Source organism: Sturnira hondurensis, unplaced genomic scaffold (assembly GCF_014824575.4).
Source record: "Sturnira hondurensis isolate 20B ecotype Veracruz unplaced genomic scaffold, ASM1482457v3 Scaffold0018399, whole genome shotgun sequence".
Lineage (NCBI taxonomy): Eukaryota > Metazoa > Chordata > Mammalia > Chiroptera > Phyllostomidae > Sturnira > Sturnira hondurensis.
Genome location: NW_028091030.1, coordinates 78,863 through 99,616, shown reverse-complemented (window position 1 = coordinate 99,616; position 20,754 = coordinate 78,863).

Genomic DNA, 20,754 nt, shown 5'->3' with positions numbered 1-20,754 from the left:
AACAGAGGTTCTAAATATGCATGGGTGACTCATAGAGCAGAATTGAGCCAAAATGAAAGCCTTGACCTGAGTTTAGCCCACCTGAAGATCTATAAGCAAGAAATAAATGCTGTTGGTTTAAGTCATTGGGCTTCAGTGTAGCTTGTTACTCAGTATTATGACAGGAACAGCTGACTAATACAGGTATTCAAATGTTTGAAGCAGTACATGGACAAGTAATACAGGGGTACCATATTTTGCTGTGTATAATGCGTACCCACATTTTTGGCCCCAAAGAAAAAAATCTTTCATTTTAATTTTTATTTCAATTATTTATTTATTTATATTTAGAAACATGACTGATTATTGTATTCCTGGGTATTATTTTGCATGTGGATATTGTTATTGCTTTCTAGAGTTAACACTTTTAACTCGTAAACATAAATAAAAGAATTAAACACCTTTATGTAGATAGAGAATTAGTACTAACCATGTATAATGTGCAGCCTTATTTTTCCCTCAAAAAATTTGGGCAAAATACAGAATAAATAGGATGATGGTATGATTCGAATGTTTGTGTCTTCTAAAAATTCATAATTTTGCAATCCTAATCTCCAAAGGTGATGCTATTTTGAGGTGGCACCTTTGGGAGGGATGTGAGTCATGAGGGTAGAGCCCTCATGAGTGGGCTTAATCATTATACAAGAAACCCCACAGGTGTTGTTAAACCGTCCCTCCGTGTGAGGACACAGCAAGAAGGTGCTGGCTATGAACTAGAAAGAAAGCCGTCATTGAAATGTGACCTTGCTGGTGACTTGATCTTGGACTTGACAGCCTCCATAACTATGAGAAATAAATATTTGTTGTTAGTCCCTATGTAATATTTTGCTGTAGCAGGTCAAGCAGACTAAGACAGATGAGTTAAAAGGATGAGAGAGGAAGAGCTCAAAAGGTGAGCTGAATCCTTATGTATTTATTCTTGGGGAAGTATGGCATTAGGATCTGATGATAACTCATCGTCCATGGGAAGTTCAGGATGGGATTGTAGAAGTTATTGTAGTAACATAAACTTTAGTGAAAGACATTATATTTTAGATCGGTGAGCTTGGGATGGAAGCTGAAGCTTATGAATCTGAAAACTAAGAAAAATTAAGTTTCTCACTTGCATATTCATCATAGAAAACATAATCAGAAGGTAAATCTTCTAGGAAGAAGTTCACACAATGAATTCCAAATTCTAATAGAAATTAATCTTGGATTATAAACTGTTTTGGATTAACCATGCCACCGTTCCCCTTCATTTGTGTGGATAATTGAAAGTTAACTGTGTATCATTTTCTTGATATTTATGGATATTGCTGTACCAACTGGTCTATGACTAGTTTTCTTTTTTTTAAAAATTAGGGGACTCAATGAATTCAGCACTAGAGGGTTGAGATTTAAATGGGTTTATGAACTTTGTCTTCATAATCTCAAATGCATGTCAAGAGGACCTAGTGAGAATGTGTAACTGAACAAATACAGCATGCATTGTATCTATAGAAATCATGTATCATTTAACACATAGTAGGAATTAAGCGTTTATATGAATGAGAGATTTAAACTATGTAAAATAAGAGAAATGGAAGAGGGAGAAATAAATCATCAGTTACATGTGGGACAGACAGCCCCAGAGTTGCCTTGCCTTGCCTTTGTCCCTGGGGGGATGAGTCTGGCAGGCAAAATTAGGGTTGACCAGCAGAATTCATGACCCAGTGAGGTGACTCATGAATGGCATACTGTCGTGCATTGTGCTTTCTGTTCTTGAACTCTGCAGGGGTCAGTTTAAAGATTTTTGAACTCAGGATTAGAAATTTAAGTTGCTTGCATAAATATTAATCTTTGAGATGAGAACAATGCCAAGTTGTTGGTTTGATTTGGATTAATAAGATCATGTTTGTATTTTGAGTAGAGAAAATTACGTGCTTGAAGGTGTAAATTTGTTCTTTCGGTTCTCAGCTCGTTGGGATATTGTGACATTTAGGGATTGTGCTGGTGTATCATTTGACCTGTTCATCTCCTATTCTCAGCCCTTGGCTATTGCAACTCCCCTAGATTGGTCTGCTGTTAATTTAGGTCCCAAAAGATGCCATGTACTACCACTATGATATTTTCTCTGTAGTAGTTGCTCCCCTGACTCTTCTCTGTCCACCTAGAACATCTCCCCAGTAACCTTGAGAAGGTTTGGTTCTTTGGTCACTGGAAATGCCATTAGAAACTTAAAGAAAACTATGCTGAAATCCAGGGAAATGTGTGCTTGTAGCAGAATAGGATTTCTTCTACCCGAGAGCCTGATACTTATCCTGTTCCATCGAGATAATCCCCTAAAGCATTATCACTACCTACATTTAAATTAGGATTTAAGTTTCCACTTCTAAGCAGCATTAGACTATGTACACCATTCGCTCAAGTGTTGGGCAGAGCTGAATTCCCATATGACTTAGTCACTATCTACAGCATCGGCTGTAATGCAGAGGAGTTTCGTGAGAGCACAGCTGGATTCTGTGATGTGTCTCTGTTCCTTTCCTGCGTTCCTGGGTTACTGTAAATCAGGATGCAGCTGGGACTCAGGCAACAAAATGACGCAACCACGCGGCAGACAGCAGACATGTTCAAATGCTGAGTTACTGATGCTGAAGATGCAGAGAAGGCTCCTGGACAAAAGTTAACTCTGTCTTCGGGAAATCAGATGGGGAAAAAATCTAGAGAAACTTGGGTTGGTGGAAGAAGGAATTAACCTTTACATCTCAGAAATTCCTTGATTTCTTCTTCTTTTTGGTACTTTGGGGGGTGGATACCATTCTCCTAGTATACACAGGACATCAAAAGGGAGTAAACAGCTTTTTCACTGGCTCTGTGTCTTTATAATAAAAAGTCTAGAGAAATGAAGTAAAATAAATACCTATACAATTGTTATTAGTGCACAAGGGCCATAAATTTCTTTGCAATTCTTTCACTGTTAATTTCAGCATAAGTTATGGCTTGTCCAAAGCACTCTGAGGCCTGATTATACAAGTAATTGTTCTGTTGCTAAATGTGGTCTAGCTTTCATTAGCTTCCTCCCACCACCAGGTTTCATAAATTTGAAAATCACTCCTGACTGGTTAAAGGAGAAGATGGACTGTTTCCTTTGATCCTGAGTGACGGTAGTGAGATAAATGCTATCATTACCTTCTAATGATCATTTTGCTGCAGAAATCTTGCACCAAGATGATATTTAGGTTCTGTAGGTGGATAAATGTTTATTATACCTGTTTGTATAGCGTGATCATTAAGAGGATGGGATCTGAACCAGACTCCTTGAGTTTGAATCCTGCTTCTGACACTTACTGGCAACACAATCTTGGGTCAGTTAATTCATTTCTGTGCCTTAATTGTTGCACCTGTAATAAGAATACTAACAGAACCCAGCTCATAGGGTTGTTTTCAAACTGAAGGAGTGAATATTAGTAAAGTGTCTGACATATGTGGTGTGTGTTAGTGATGATATGAGCTGCACAGTCTGAAGATAATGCTGGATGTATGTGCTTGATGATGGAAGAGAGAATGTGACCATGAACTCCACCCACCTCCAGAGCTGTTGGTTTCCTGCTTTAACTTCTTTTTGGCCTGAGGTTGAAGAGTTGCACTTATTCCTAATGGCAATGGAACGTACGAAATGGGCTCACATGGACCTTTGGATTTAGCAGTAGAGGCAATATTCTGAACTAGTTTTCCAGTACTATCTTTTCAAGCAAAGGGGTATATCATGCTTAAACAGATTTTAAGTTATGATGTCTTCCCTGAATTTCTGGCTGTCTTTTAAAAATTTTTTCCTTTATCTCAAGGCAGTTTCTAATACTGATGTCACCCTCAAATATTAGCTGAAGTTTACAATGTGATTGAAAATAGAAGACAAGAAGACTTCCAGGTTCTTGGGGATAATTGTTAATGGACTAATTAGTACTTGGGGAAACATGTTGGGAACTTCAGAAGGAGCTAAAGAAATGCATTCTTTGATGGAGAGGGTTTTAAAAATGTGTAACGGCAGTCTCCAGTATCAACTTAAATCTTCTTAGTAAAGACAGGTGGGCCTGTCAATCTGGTATATTGTTCTCCTTTATCCGAATCCAGAGTTTTACTCCATTTGTCCTGGAATCATCTTCCTTTTCCAATGTGTCTTCTGGAACTACCATTTCTTTGAGAACCAGTTTTTTTACATAAACTTTGTCCTTGAATTTTTCTTTTCTTTTTCTTTTTGCAATATCAAAAACCAGGCTCAATTTGCATACCTACGTTCATGGCAACATTATCCTTGATAGCCCTGAGGCGGAACAGCCCAAATGTTCATTGACAGATGACAAGAAAATGTGGCATAAACATGCAATGGAGTATTACACAGCCTAAAAAGAAGGAAATTCTGTCCATGTGCTACAACATGAATGAGCTTTGAGGACATTATGGCAAGTGAAATAAGCCAACCACGAAAGAACAGATACTTTATGATTTTACTCATATGAAGTATCCAAAGTACTCAAAATCATAGAAACAGGAGGTAGAAAGGTGGGTGCCAGGGGTGGGTGGGGGAGAGGGGGAATGAGTCTTTACTGGGTATAGAGTTTCAGTTTTGCAAGACGAAGAAATTTTAGAAATCTGTTACACAACAATCTATTACAATTTGGTAGTTATACCCAACACTCCTGAATTATACAGTAAAGGGTTAAAATGGTAAATTTAATGTTTTATATATTTTTAGCAGTCAAAAAGACTTCACAAAATGAAACAAAAATAGTCTCCCCGCTGATGCTACTATAACCCCTGAAGTCCCCTTCATTTCCGCGCTGCACATGGCTGAGTTGGACCAGTCCTTGTCCGTAACCTGCTCTGGGCCTTCGCTTTTCCTCTCTCTCGAATCCCAAGTCATTTACACCACCCTCTTTCCAACCTCGTTGATGTCAGCTGTGCACCCCGGGGACACTGCTTGTTCCCGTGACTGACTTTAGTGGCTGCCTCAGTCTTCCTTCCCCATGAATTGACTTCAGCCAGTTTCTGAACTATTTCACCTTTAGTAAAATAATACATTTATCATTTTAGAAAATGGATAAACAAAAGGAAGAAAAATAAAGACAATGTCTATACAGTTCAGAGATAACCCATTAGCATGTGTGTACATTGAAATGGGGTCACACTCATCTGCTGCCTTGTAAATAATATACTTTTATCTAACAACATACCAGGACTATCTTCCCATGTGGCTAACTTTTCTGCTATGTCAGGTTCGTCCTTCTCAGTTGGAGTGGGATCTCTTTACCCAACTCCGGCCACACCTTTGACCTCCTCCACTTCTCATGACAGTCAGGCTTCTTTCTTCTAATCACAACCTTCTGTCTTTTTTTTTCCTTTGTCACATCATCTCACTCTTGCATCTTCCTTTAAATCTGACCCAAGCGAAAGTAGGCTGGGTCTGCTAACTGGTCAGGGCGTCCTTGGGCACATGGTCTCCGAGGGAGCGTTGGGATACAAGTGTGGTTTCCCCCTCTGCATTCCCAGCCATGTTTTTAGTTTAGACCGTTATGCCAATAATGTGGTTAGTGGTTATGTATCAAGTTCTGGATCAAATACCCCAGACTGAGTTCCAGCTTTTCCACTTAACTGGCACTTCAGTGTCCTCAGGTGGTTGCTGTTAGTGACAAACACAGTAATACCCAGGAAGCACTTGAAACAGGGCCTAGTGTAGAACAACTACTTAGTAAACAGTGTGAGCTATAATTTTTTATTTAAATAAAGATTTAGAGTTGATTTTGCTTCCTGAACACCACTGAAATCCATGTTTCTTCCTCATTGACATCATCTTAGTTTAGATGCCTTGCCCCAATAACATTCCTACAACTGCTTCTATTTGTGCGACTTTGTGTCTCTGACTCATTACTCAGACTGTAGCCAGAGTGAGTTTCCTAAAGTATAAATCTGGCTAGGGGTCTCCTTTGACAGAGACCCTTCACTGGACTGGGCACTTTTCTCCTCTTTCTCCCAGGCCCCTCCTGCCCAGCTTCAACGTGCAGAGGAGGCTGCTGCTGCTCCGCAAGGTGAGTGCCTCTCCCTTGGCCACCAAGCCTGGGTTAAGTGCCCTCCCACGTGCTCCCTAGTATCTGCTGTGGGGCTTGCCTCTGCCACGGCGATACTGCTTTGTATTGTGATATCCTCACCTGTTTTTCCCACCAATCTTCAGACTTCTTGAGGGCAAAAGACATTTGCCTTCCACCCTTAGTATCTGGTGTTAGCAGCTGGACCCTGATTACTGTATGAATTAATTTCATTTTTCAGAATCTGTTTTTTCCCAGATGGTTGATCTTAATCGTTATGTATTGACTTTTGATAGTTTCAGTGTCAAGGGTGGATTTTTGCTGACCTTGTCCCCACACCCTCACTCCTCTCTACCTCCTTTCTTTGCCGCCAGTCTCTCGTGTTCTCCGGAATCTCCATGTTCAGAACTTTGCATCCTTTTATTTTTCTCTCCTCTTACGATACTTTGTCTACTTCTCTACAGTTAATCTTGCTCTCCTTGGCTGAGATTTGGTGAATTGTTTAGTGTCCTCTGTGCCTTGGGATTGTGAGCAATTCGTGGGTAGGGATGTTGACTTCTCAGCCTCCCACCTTCTATATAGTGCCTTGGTTTAGGAGGATTTTGGTAAGCAGTAGTCAACTTAGATCCAAAGCTCTGAGTGGGGAAGGTCAAAGAAATACATTTTTAGGGCCACCCTTTGGGAAGCCCATTATTAATGCAGTAGTAAAACTGGCAATTGTAAGAGAAATCTTACATAGAAAAAGTGCCAAGAAGAGGTTGTCCCTTTAGGTAAAACCAAGAGAAGAAACCTCCTGCTGATTTAGGCATTTGTGTCACTTTGAAAGCTGGTGAGTATTCTATGTGACTTTTGTAGAGGAGAGCAGAGACTGAACTGTTTCTGGGAAAGGTAAAGCTCAAATGGGTAATGAATGCTTAATATGTATTTTTTTATGGTTAATGAGGATGATGAGGATTGGTTCTGAAGGACAGCTCCAGTTCTAGATTTTTCTTTTGTAAAATGGACATAATAATAGTAGGTACCACATGACGTTGTTTTGAGGATTAAATAAGTTAATTCTTGTAAAGCACTTAGAGACATGCCTGGCATATAGTTAGCATTAAAAAACGACAGCTATTATCACTCTGTGGCAGAGTGTTCTGTATGCAACGAACATTTCAGATGTGAGTCTTTTTTATCCACACGCTAATTTAAGGCATTTCCCCTCAATTTTCTGAGGCTCACGAACAAACTCTTTAAGATCACACAGCTTTACAATTGGAGTTTGACCTCAATTTTGAGTCCCAAGTCCTTTTGCTATGCTGCCTTTTTAGAAGGACAGCCCGGCCAAGGCTGACGTTGTTTTGATCATGAATCTTTCAATATAGTTGCTCAAAGTTGCCTTTGTGGATCCCAGTCTCTCCACCTACACTGGATTTGATAACCCGGAGAACCTGACACTGTGTGAGGAATGTGATTCTGATCCACGCAGAGTGCAGTGTTGCAACCTCCCCAGAATTGGTATTTGGGGCTGGGTAATTCTTTGCTGCAGGGCTGTCCTGTGCGCTGTAGCATTCCTGGCATCTGTCTACTCACTAGCTGCCCATAGCATCTCTGTCTCCCAGGTGTGACCAAAAAATGTCTCCACACATTGCCAACTAGCCTCTGGGGATCAGAATCGCCCTTGGTTGAGAATAACTGACCTGGAATATATCTAATACTCACTACATCATCTGTCCCCAGGACATTTATATTTAAGAGGGAGCACACCTCAAATGGAACAGTCTTAAACAGCAACTCTTTCCAATTTTTGCCAGTCTTTTAAAGATGGGCCCTCTGCCTCTCTTGCTTCTCAGGTCGCATTGTCTTCAAAGTCACTAAGAAACCCTGTGCTGCCCACCCTGTATCGTTTGCCAGTGCTGACATAAAATACCATGGACTGCGTGGCGTAAATGACAAAAATGAATTTTATTACAATGTGGGCTAGAGGTCCAAGGTCTAGGTTGGGGTTTTATCTGTTATAAACCCTCACCACATCCCCCTCTCCTCACTAACGCAATACCTCCTTTTATCTTTTGAAGATATTGATTATATCTTTTTAAAGCTTTACTGCATTGCCTCTTATTCCTCCAGATCTCTTCAAAAAACATGGTTTAGACTCTGTTTTTCACATTAGGTGCTTTCCTCAAATGTGGGATGATCACTGAGTGCCCATTCCAGTTGTGGAAAAGTGTTTGAAAGTGATCGGACACTTTCCAATCTTGTAGACAGAGCTTCCTTCAGGGAAGGCCGATGAGATGATAACTTGCCATTTTCATTGGTGCCTCTTCTGTTGTCTGTCTATATAGTTCTTTTCTTCTATGTAGGCCAGTTTCCCACAGAGAAAGGGATCTCTGTCTCCTGCCTGAGATGTGTGTGTGTGTGTATTATGGGATATGTATGGGGGGGGGAGAAGATGAGGAGGGCTGCCGGCATTCTGAGAGCCAGGAAGAAAGAGAAGATACGAGTCTGGAAGTTAGTACCAAAATTCCTCTGGTTTGTTCTCTTTCCAGGGGTATTCCTTTCTCCTACTGTCATCCGGACCTGTTGTTCTTCAGATGACAAACTCCCTTGTTTAACTTCTGCAGGGGTTCAAAGTTGACTCTTGGGTTGGGGTGGGGCAGGGAAGTCACCAGCTGTGGGGCATCAGCTTAATTCTTTATACCAACTTTCAAACTCTCCACGTTCAACACAGTCGTACTTGGACCTGCAGACGTAGTTGCTCTCCGGTTCCTGAGTGTGCTGTAGAAATCAATTTTTTTCCTGTATTTTTTGACTCCACCCCAAACCCATATAAACGTGTTTTAGTTTCCTCTGGCCTCTTAAGTCAGTGATACTTGCCCATCTCTTTAACGATTTCTGAAACTCTGTTGACACGTCCAGTCTGCTTGTATCGCCTAATCTGTACTTTTTGGTGTGCATTTATAAATTAAAAACATTTTTATGGTCCTTTATGTTTTTGAGAGAAAGGGGGTAAGTATATATGTTAAATTTGCTTTGTGTCTCTGTACATCCATTCATCTTCCCGAAACGACCCGCATCCCTGGCTCCTGTTCTATCTATCACTCTGCCCTGATTATCTTCCTCTCATTCTGTCTATTCCCTCTCTCTGCCTTTCATGGGCTGCTCTTATTTTGCTTTTCCCCTGAACAGTCGTCTTTCCCAGCCCTCCCCCGCTGGTTTTACTTTTATTCTTGTGTTACATATTTTGATAAAAATGACCTCATATTGTGTCATGGTTTAAATAACCCCTGTAGGCAAATAACTCATATCTCTCATTCTCCTGTCCTGATCACATCCCCTACTTCCATATTCCAGTAGCCAGTTGCTGTCTGGAAATACCCACTGAGTTGTCCTATAAGCATCTTCTAAAACTCAATATGCACAAAACCAAACACAGTATCTTTTCTCCTCCTCACGCCAACTCCTCCCTTTATATTTGCATCCATAGTAACAGAAGTCACAGATGTGGGAGTCATCTTAATCTCCCATCTATTTTTTCACTCCATAGGTCCGGATAATCACCAAACCCTGCCAGTTTTTCCTCCCACATATTTTCTCGACTCCATCTCCTCCCTTTGTCTCCGTGATGCCTGTGCTCATAACCTCCTTTCTGCTCTGTGCCGCAGCCTCCTCCTAACTGCCACAGCCTCCTAACTGCCCCTGGCTCCTGTCTTTTCCCTTAAATCCATCCTCTTCTCAGGTACCAGGGTGACCCATCTAAAGCATGAATCTCATCATATAGCTCCCCTGCTAAAATCCCCTCAGTTACTCCCCAGTGTGGAATAAAATCTGTTCCTTGACATGGTGTACATGGTATACATGGTATACATGGTATACATGGTACACAAGGCCTTCCATGCCCTGACCCTAGCTCCTCTCTTTTGCTTCATCTCGTTTCACTCCTGGTCTCACACATTCACTCTTGTACTACAGACTGTCTGTTTTTCCCCCTCTCCGTGGGTTTCTTGCTTTGGCACCTTTGTTCCTGTTAATTTCTCGGCCCTATACCTTCCCCTGCCCCCTTGACTGAAAAGGATCTTATACCTTCTTCTAGATATAACTCATCATATATATTCATCTCCAGGAAGCATCTTCTAATTTCTTGGCTTTCTGAAATGCCTCTCCTCTGTGCACCTATATATCTACATACGCACACCACCATCCTAACATTTAACATAAATAGGGCCTGGCACAAATAACGCCTCTTTTTATTGCAAAGTCTTTTGCTACAAAATCATAAGCATGTAATTCTGTAACATAATACTATCACAGTCGAGCACACCCTATGACATTTTAGGTGAATGTTCAAAATTAAAAGTTTAAATGATTATATCTGTATTATTGCTCTACCAACCACACTCAGGTGGGCATTACTTCTGCTGGACCCTGAATGTGTATGTGTAGCTTGTTTGTCTCAGTGAGCCTGGTAGACTGAAAGTTTCCCCAGAGAAGGAATTCTTCCCAGTTTTTGATGCTTAGCATATAGTTGGAATTCAGTGAGTAGAGGTTGAATGGAAATGATCTTACTTATAAATTGCTTCTTAGTGGCTAGAATAGCAAGAGCTCAGAGCTCAGGCAGTGTTGGCCTTGTGGTTACAATAGTGTGACAAAGGTGGTTATTTGGCCTCTGCTTCTCTCGCTACTTTGAATGTTTCAGGTGATAAATATCTGGGAAGGGTGTTTTCTGATGGTAGGGGAGAGAGATGGCCAGGAACGGTTTTCATTCCAAGCTGATGAATTGAGAGTGCAGAGAGAAGCTGATACGACGTGGGTCATCACCATCAGACTTAATGCCGTCAAGTGATCTAGAAAAGAGCTGGTGAAGGGTGGATCCTGCAAGTGCCTGGCAAGGGGCCTGGGCTGGTGGAGAGGCAGGCAGGGTTGAAATAAATGAAGAGTGTTTTCCTTTCACCTTCCTCACACGTTAAGTTCTCCTGGTCTGCTCCCAAGAGTCTCTGGGCCGCATCCAGTTTGCAGATGGCAGTGGGCATTCTGATGTTGCATGTCGGCTCTTCAAGACAAGCTCTCACAAAGAGCTCCCATGCCCTGGGAGGTGTGCCAAAATACATTTTCTTGATGACTGCAGAGATGCTTGCTAAAAAGCAAACAGCACATTAGTGGCCTTCTCATGCAAATGGAGTGTGAAATTGTGGCTCAGTGCTTCAGAGCTATACCTTTGTGTCTGCCTGATGATGATTAAGAGAAGCCCAGCTTGATTTGATGGGAAGGTGTACGTGGGAGGAGGTGCAGGCGTCAGATGGGCGGGGAAAGAATGGTGAAAGGGAAGGACAAGAATGCACAGGCCTCCTCCAACTGAGTGCTTCCTTCGACCTTCAGGAAATTGGAACATAGGTCACGGGTCTTGATGTATGCCTGGAAATGAACTAACTCTGTTCCAGACCCTGGGATTGATGAAAGAGCCAGGGGATTCTGACCACAGAATTATAATACAGGGAAATGTCTCGAGCAATTACTAAATATTTAAAGAGCCATCTCAGAACTAAGTTGTCAGATGGAATGAATGAAATTGAAATGATTTTTAAACATTATCTCTACTGGCATGGATAGACATTCAGGGCTGAAAATTGCTCTGTGTCATGAAGGAAATATTCTCAGTTTGTTTTTTGGGACACTGGTGTTTTTGTATCACCTTTCATCCCAAATGTTAATTAAGGAACAGTATGCCCAGGAGGTGGATCAAATGAGGAATCCAAAAGAAAAGGACATGGTCAAGGATTTTTTTTTTTTTCTTTTGCAGTATCATTAAACCAAGGTGCACCGAGGACAAGGGGACATTAATTCCCAGGGCGGTTGAGAAATTCTCCATCAAAATAAAGGGAAGCAAGAACTTTGTTTATTGTTTTTCTTTTCTTTTCTAGATGGGACAATATGAGATGAATAAATCATAAAATATAATTATTTATTAGAGATCCTATAAAGGATTTTCTTCACTTCTTCGCTGGATGTAGCAAATATTGTGGATTCCAACAATATATGAGGCCCAGTCCTCATTCCCTCTTTGGCTCCAAACCTTGGATTTGTTTTAGGATCCACCTCTGGCAGAGACTTCTAGCTGCCTACCCAACATCAGTTTTTACCCACAGAAATTTAAATGAAAATCCCAGCTAAAGAACTGTGTTTTCAGCCTCTCTAAAAAAAAAATGGAAATAGGTTTGGCATATAACACCAGAAATTTAAAGTGTGTAACATGTCGATTTGACAGATTTATATATTGTCATAGGCTTTCCATTATAGCAGTAACTAGCACCTTTCTCAGTTCGCATGACTGTCATTTCTTTTTCTGTGGTGGGAGTAATTATTGGGTGTCATAGCTTCACACCTTTGAGCCAGCCCCAGATCTCCTTCAGATTTCTTGTGTCATGAAAAAGCAATGGGTTCCACTTTAGGTCACTGTAATTTGGATTCTGTGTTACACAACCCCAAGCCCAGCCCCTAGGAGCTACTTCGCCTATCAGAGCACATCTCTAGCTTTGGCTCATTAGTAAACTGATTGGTCTAAGCCATAAGAAATCCCAGTCTCTCAGTGGTGTAGGACTGATCATGTGAGATCAGCTGATGAAATTTGACCAATGAGATGTAAGGTGGAATATGCTGTCCCCAGAGAGAAAAGCTTCCCTCCTTTTTTAAGGTAGCTTCCCTGTCTTTGAAAAGAAAGATGGTATCTTCTTTTGTTGGACATGGTATAGGTCAGAATATGATGCTGGAAACCACTGTAGCCATTTTGTGACCGAGAGGGAAGCTCATCTGGGAATAAAGGTGACGCAGTGAGTATGGAATTGTGGATGTTTGGAAAGAACTAGATTCTTGGTGACATCATGGAACTGCTAAATCCTGGAGTCTCCCATGTTTAGGCCAGAGCTTTGTGAAGTAATCAAATCTTTTGTTGTTCAGACCAGGAGTTGGTAAAGTTTTTCTTTAAAGGGCCACAGAGTAAATACTTCAGGCTTTGTAGGGCACTCTGTTAACTGTAGTGAGAAAGCAGCCATTGATAATATGTAAACAAATGAGCATGTTTGTGTTCCAATAAAACTTTATTAAAACAGGCAGCTGGCAGTATTTGCCACTTAGGGGATAGTTTGCTGAACCCCGATTTCAACAGTTGAGTTGAGCTTTTCCACTTCTTAACCTATCTGCATTTTACCCGATGCAGATTTGGAAGTTGGAATTCATAAAATCTAATGCCTCTGTCAACTCAGAGATTGAACGATTTGGAGAATGACATAAGAAAAGACCAGAAAAGAGAGAAACAAGTTAAAAGTAGGAATGATAAAAGAGATTCCTAGAAGAGCCAGGGGTAAAGAAGCTTTAAAAGTTACTGCTCAGATGAACAGGGAAGAGGAAAATAGCCTTGAGCAGAAGAGGCTGGTAGAAGAAAAATATAGATGCATTTAATTTGTAGAATTTCCATAATTTTTAGCACAAGTAAAAGTTAGAAATATATTTAAGAAAAAGATGTGCTTATTATCTTAGTACCCAAACATAGATCTTGTTACTAAGATATAAATATAGACTTTTCCTTTTTTTAAAAAAAGAATTGCATTACACATGCCGATTTTTAGTTGTTTTTTTCCCTACCTTAACTGTGGATTCTGAACAACTTACAAGATTTATACAACCATTATTTTGAAGGTTGCTCAGTAGCCCATTGTATAAAAGTAGCAATTTATTTAACTGGTCCCTTATTCTTTCATTTTGGTTGTCCTTCCCTTCCTCACCCCTTCCCTCTTTTTGCTATTGTATGAAAATTTTGAAATATTCTATTTGTTATTGGGAAGTTTTGTCTCATTCCCTCCCTAAATTCTTGTTAGAGAAGGCCTTTTCCTCTTCCCTGATAATGTCAAGCAGCTAGTAAAGGGCAATTTAAACGTTTCAGTTTGGCAATCAGAGACTCATATTCTCTTCCACTCTGAGCGAAAAACTGATGAAGTCATTTGTCCAGATTCGAAACTCCCGAGTCTTCGGGGATTTCAGCAGTGGTTTCCCACTATTCTGTTTCATCTTCTGGATGCACTGCTCCATGTCATACATGCTCCTTAAGTTGTAGGGCAGAGTAGGCAGTTGATCAGAAGTAGTTATAGCGATGCGCTCCAGGTCTTCCTCCCTGCCTTCCCCCTGTACCCCCTACATCTGCACCTGGAGATTGTCTGAGTCATTCTCAAGTGCAATTTAGTGTATACTGTTTAAGTCTGGAATTTTACAATCAATCTGTGTCTAATTAGTGAGTGCTCATGTTCATTAGACTAGATGGAACAGAAAAACTGTGTCCTTCATAACTGGAAGATACATAATCTAATTTTGTACAGTGTTAGGAAGGAATACTGGTGTAAATAAGAAATACCATTTATATTTGACTTTAGAATGTAGCCCGTGATGGAGAGAGAGAAAGGAACTTACCCAATGATGCAGCTAGAGGTGGGGCTGAAGGAGGATCCAGGTGTTCCTGGGGACTCCCCGCTGTACCCCAGTGGGGCTGACCATGCCAAAAGGGAAGTCTCTTTGGGGATTTGCTTACCCATTGTCCAAGAGTTGTCCGTGGGGTGGGGAGTGGAGATAATCAGCACAGAAAACCAGATGATGACACAAAGAAGGAAGGTTCTGGGGAAAAAAGAGCAAATGAATAAAATATTTTATAGGTAAGCATTTATTGATACAAAAATATCTATTTTATTTATAAAGTGAAAAATGTAGGTTTAAGGTAACATGTGGAGCATGACTCCAATTCCATTAACAAATGAACTTCATAAGATGTATCATCTATCTATCATCTATTTATTATAGATCCATCTATCCATTTATCTATCTTTCTGTCAATCATCTCTGCATCTTTTTGTCCACTTAAAAATTTTATTTCAGGGTGTTAACAGTGATTATTTTTGGGTATAGGAAACTGGAGTGTTATTTCCCTTTTATTTATCAACACTATTTTCTAAGTGTTTTGTAATGAACATGGATTGCCTTTTCAGTAAGAAGAAAAGTAATAATTGAAGAAAAAAGGCAATTATAGATAAAGTGATAGGTCATGTTATGAAAGCATATCTGTGTGTCACTAGGACATAGGGAGCGTTTTCAAATGTTGTTTTGAATGAAGAATATTCCTTTCACTGAGAACACCATTCCCATAGGATCTTTTGTGTATCATACTTTCTTTTTATTATTTTAAAACTTTATTTGTTTATTATTAGATAGAGGGGAAGGGAAGAAGAAAGAGAGGCAGAGAAACATCAGTGTGTGATTGCTTCTCATGCGCTCCCAACTAGAGACCTGGCCTGCAACCCAGGCATTTTCCCTGACTGGGAATTGAACCAGCAACTCTTTGGTCCACAAGCTGACGCTCTATCCACTGAGCCACACCAGCCAGAGCTCATGCTTTCTTTACAGTCTTTACTATGAGAAGAGAAGAGAAGAAGAGAAGGCTTCTTCTGTCATTACAAGTGTGGTGTGGGTTGGTAACTAAAGGACTGCGGGTGTGCTGTATAGAGTACGGCCTTGAACCGCTGAAGGGGAGGGTAGACTCTTACCTTCCTGCAGTGCTCTCTGCATATGGCAATGGTACTATCACTCACCAGTTTAAAAGCATCTGATAAGCCCTCATGATGTTAAAACAGAATCCAAGTCCCTCACCTTGGCCTACCTGTAAAGCTTTGCATGGTGTGTCGCCACCCCATTGGTCTGCCTCTTTTTCTTCCTTAAGCACCAGCTACAAGGCAATTCTTTCTGTTTCAAAAACAGACTAAGCTGGTCCCCACCTGAGGCACCGCATTAGCTGTCTCCTCTGCCTGAAAACCCACGCTCTGGTTCTTGGGCTCGCTTGCCTCAATTTTTAAGTCACAACTCGATGCCCTTCTTCAGAAAGGATTTTCATCATCTCCCAAGCTAAAATGCATCAGCAACCACTTTCTATCAGGTCTCCCTCTTTATTTTCAAAAAAAGCATTTATCATCACCTGACATTTTCTTTTTAAAAAAATTTACTTTTAATTTCTGTTCTTCAGTTAGAAGGTAAACCCCATGAAAAGAGACATGGTCTGTCTTAATGTCTAGGATTGAGTATCTGGTAGGTACTCAATCATATTTGTAGAATGAATGAGCAAATCTATCTGAAGATCTCCATATCCTTATTCTGGGAACATTTTCATGTTCTCTTTCATGAAGTAAGTGCCACTGTTATAGTTCCAGGGCAGTCGCTGGATGTACTGAATGTACTGTCCAGCTAAGTTGTAAACACCGACAGGTACCATGTCATTTTCGTTGTGCATGCTCAGCCCTCTGATGTGTGCTGGGAACGGTTCACTGAGTGAGAGAACCAGCAAATGGATGAGGGACTGAATGAATGAATGGGATGCTGTGCTGCAGACCTGCTAGATCCTAAGGCAGCGCCTCTGAGGTCAAAAATCTCATCTTGGTGGACAGGAAGGTCACAGTGACATACAAAGTTCGTCTGAGGCGAGTCTCAAGTCACATTTAAAAGACTAAGTTACATAAGAAAATAAAGGAGGTAACCGCTAGGACTGGGGATCGGGAGTGCTGGTTTTAGAAAACTCCCTGCTTAGACTCACCCAGTCTTCAACTTCTGTTACATATGGAGGCCATTCTTCCTCTCTGGCTGCCTTAGAAATCTGATTAAATATCAAATTTTTGACTCAGAGAGAAAGAAAGAAGATGAAACCTCAGGAGGCTTCAAAAGGGATATATCTGAAATAGGAGAAGGGAGGAAAATTAGAAAATGCTTCATTCAGTGAAATCGACCTCTTCTACCTTTACACTCCAGTGTATTTCCGGGGCTTTAAGACTTAGCTGCTGCCGATCATGTTAATGGCCCGGGGAAGTAGGGGGTTCACTTTTTTATGACAGTAACTTTCAAATTTTACTAGATAGTTTCTGCTGAATACAATTCCAATGACTCATTTTTTTTATGAAGAGTTAAGGGATTTGGGGGTTAGCGGCATTCTAGAGAGGAAGACCGGGTAATTTCACATCAGCAGGTGTTTACTAAGATATGGCCTGACACAGCACACTGTTTATTAAAATCTGCTTTGTGGAGCAATGGTCCCATTCGATGCTCCGTGAACAAAGGATTCTGTAACATTAGTTTGGGGAAAGCCACTTAATCCCAAAATTTTTTTGGAGATGCACACTTTTGTTAGCATGGAGAAAACTCTGAGAAGATCTGTAATAAAGAAAACTTCTTGAACTGATTTGACTACGGTACTTGTGTGTGTGTGTATGTAGTTTTGAATGTTGCTAACACTCTTGGGGAGATACAAGGCACAGGAAATATTGTGGTCATGGGAGTCAGACTGACCTGGATTCAAATTTAATTCTCACTACCTATTGCTGTATGAACTAGAACAGCTGGTTTAATGTTTCTGAGTTCTGTTAGCTTTTTGTGAATTGGATCTAATAATTTGCCCAGTAAGATTATTATGAATATTAAATAAGGTAATTCAAAGCATGGACCATTCAGTAGTACTGGTGACCAGACAGGTGAATGATTATTGTATTAAAAATACCCATGGGAGGTGTGTATGGAACACAAACCTGAGTAAAGTAGTGTGCCTTTATCGAACAGTCTCAGTGTAGGTCTGGTGTATACAAACTATTACGGACCACTGCGCCAACACTGTGCCAGGCGGCGACAGCACTGTATGAGCTGGAGAGGACCCCCATCCTCACAGAGCTCACTGGCTGACTCTGGGTGGCATTTATGTTCTCATAGCCTCATTCATGCTAGAACTTGTCCCCCAGTCTTATGCCTAGTTGCCTCAACTTGACATTAAGGAATAAACCCTCCCCCAATATTATCTCTCCAGGTATACGTTCTGGAGGGGGATAGTTTGCTGCTGGACTGGCCCCCCAAGTATTCCTTATAAATCCATGAAATCTGAAGAAAGTTTCACAGGTGACAATCAGGTACTTAGGAACTTGGGGTGGGGGGAGAGGAATTAATTGGCAGTGGGGACAGTACTCAGGAGAGCATCTTGTAAACTACAAACTAGACATAAATTTTGGTTTCCCCTACTGTCAGGTAAAAAGAGAATCATCATCCTTCCTGAGTTTCAGGGAAAGTGTTTTTAAGTGCTAGGTTTTAAAATGGCTTTTATTTTAATTCTCACCTGAGGATATGTTTATTGATTTTAGAGAGAGAGAGGAAATGGGGTGGGGGGAAGAGAGAAAGAGAGAGAGATGTATGAGAGAAACATTGATCAGTTGTGTCTCTCAAATGCCGTGACTGGGCATCAAACCCACAGCTTTGGTATGTGCCCTGACTGGGGGTGGGGGGTCAAACCTGCAGTCTTTTTGGTGTACGGCATGACGCTCCAACCAACTGAGCCACTTGGCTGGGGCAATCATGATTGTTTTTAAGCTTAATTTATAGGAATATTTAGTTCCTGCTGGAAAACTGATTTCGGGATAAAAGGGCTCAAAGGCTTATGAAAGTACTAGTTAACTGTTCTTCTTTGTACCATTGTCCTAGATGTGTTTGAGGGCTAGCTTTTGTAATTATGTGGAGAATGAGGGCAAGCACTCAAAATCATCGATCAAATATTTGAGAAGATCTTCAGGTTTTTTCAAAATGGTTTGAAAGAGGGAAAATGGCTGTTTATTCCTTACAACACCCTCTCAGTTCCTTTATGCCTTAGAAACAGGGCTGTTTTGTGCGTCACTTGGAATAGACAGTCCCAGGCATGCAGCCTTCAGTAACTTCTACCAGTGGCGCAATCTTTGAAGGCAAGAAGACTTTCCTCAGAAGGCTTTAAGGGCCTTGCAGCTAAAAGAAAGGCAATGTCAGCTCTGCGACTGCTGAGGGACAACTTCCTATTCTAGGAAGTGACCTTGAAATAATGTTCAAAGTGCCTTTGAAGGATGTGTGGCTCATTTTGGTTGGAGAACATGTGGGCTTGGAAAGGAACTGCCCTCTTGGGTTGAGCCTGCCTTCTAGTGCGGGGACACTAATGTCTGTTAGGGTATTGCCCACACAACCGTTACTTGAAAAGATGACCAGCGCTTTTTTTTTGTTTTAACTATTTCCAATCTTTTTGACTTACAGAATTATGTATCTTTTTGAGGCTTGGGGGAAGAATGTGGTTAAAAGTGAAGTGGGAGTGAGGTGAGGAATCAGATCATTTCTATTTAAAAGTGGCAATTTTATTGGGCTTCACTCCGAGCCTGAGTGCTAAATGCTTTATTAATTTTCTCATTTAATCTACATAGCAACTCTGTGACAGATATATGATTATCTCCAGTACTGACATTTAGAGAAGCAGGAATGAGTTGCCCAAACTCATAAAGCTATTAAGAAAAGGAGCTGGAGTTTGAATCTGGGTCTGTTTGTGTTGAAAATCTGTTTTCCTCTTAATATATATCATATGCATATAGAACAGTTACTGCTACAGTGAACTACCACTGCGGCCTAAACCAACAACTAATGTGGATGGAGCTCTCACTGCCTGTCAGAGACTGGGCTAGATTATCCCACTGAATCCTCGTGACTGGACTCTGAGGTGTTATCCTGGTACAGTCTCTCTGTGGAGATACCAGCATTGAGGGCCAGAGAGAGTAAGTAACATAACTCAAGTCACCCACCTTGCAAGGGGCGGAAGCAAGCTTAGTGCCCCGCCTGTTTGCTCTGGGCTCTGTCCTCACTCACTGCATTGCCTCCTGGTTAAGAAGCGTCAATGTGCCCATCAACCCTGGGCACGTGGCTTGCAGAGGGGAAGTTGGGGGGATGCATTAGTTGCCTAGGGCTGTTGTGACAAAGTCTTACAAACTGGGTGGCTTAAACAATAGAAATTTATTGTCTTGGTTCTGGAGGCTAGAAGTCCAAAATCGAGGTGTTGGCAGAGTTGGCTTCTCCTGAGGACTGTGAGGGAGGGGTCTGATCCAGACCCCTTTTCTTGGCTTCTAGATGGCTGTCTTCATGTTCACACAGGATTCTTTCTGTGGGTATGTTGGTCTCCAAATTTCCCTTCTTTATCAGGACACCAGGCAGACTGGAGTAGGGCTCATTTTAATGACCACATTTTAACTTGATTGCCTCAAGGCCCAATCTTCAACTAGGGTCACATTCTGAGGTCCTAGGGGTTAAACCTTTAATACATGGATTTTGGGGGGATACAATTTAACCGATAACAGGGCAGGTCTAGCGTTGTAAGAAAGTTCTAAAATTTCTTAAAGTTCAAGTGATTAGAGAAGGGCAAGGGAGCTGGAGGGACCTCAGAGCCCTGAGGATGGGCAGACACTGAGCTCAGGGAAAGGCAGTCGGGATGTCTGTCTGGGAGAAAGCCCATCTCGCTGGAGTCCGTCCCCTGCTCAGGAATCCAGGGGAGTGTGGCAGAAGCCGGTGTTTTTTCCCACCCTGCAAACCGTGTGCTATCTCCTGGTGTCTCCCAGGTGGGTTAGAGTGGGATGTGAGAATACTTCCAACACAGGGTGTGGATCTCCTGTGAGAAGGTAAAAGTAACTCTGAAATTTAGCAATATGAAGTTATAAACGACGTATGAGAAATACATGCTCCATAATTATATTGAGAGAGCAATACAAAATTTAGGTATGAGAGAGACGTTCGCTAAGAGATGGGTTGAGTTTAAGATTACTCCAGGGCAGTCTAACATTGAATTACTATAAATATCACT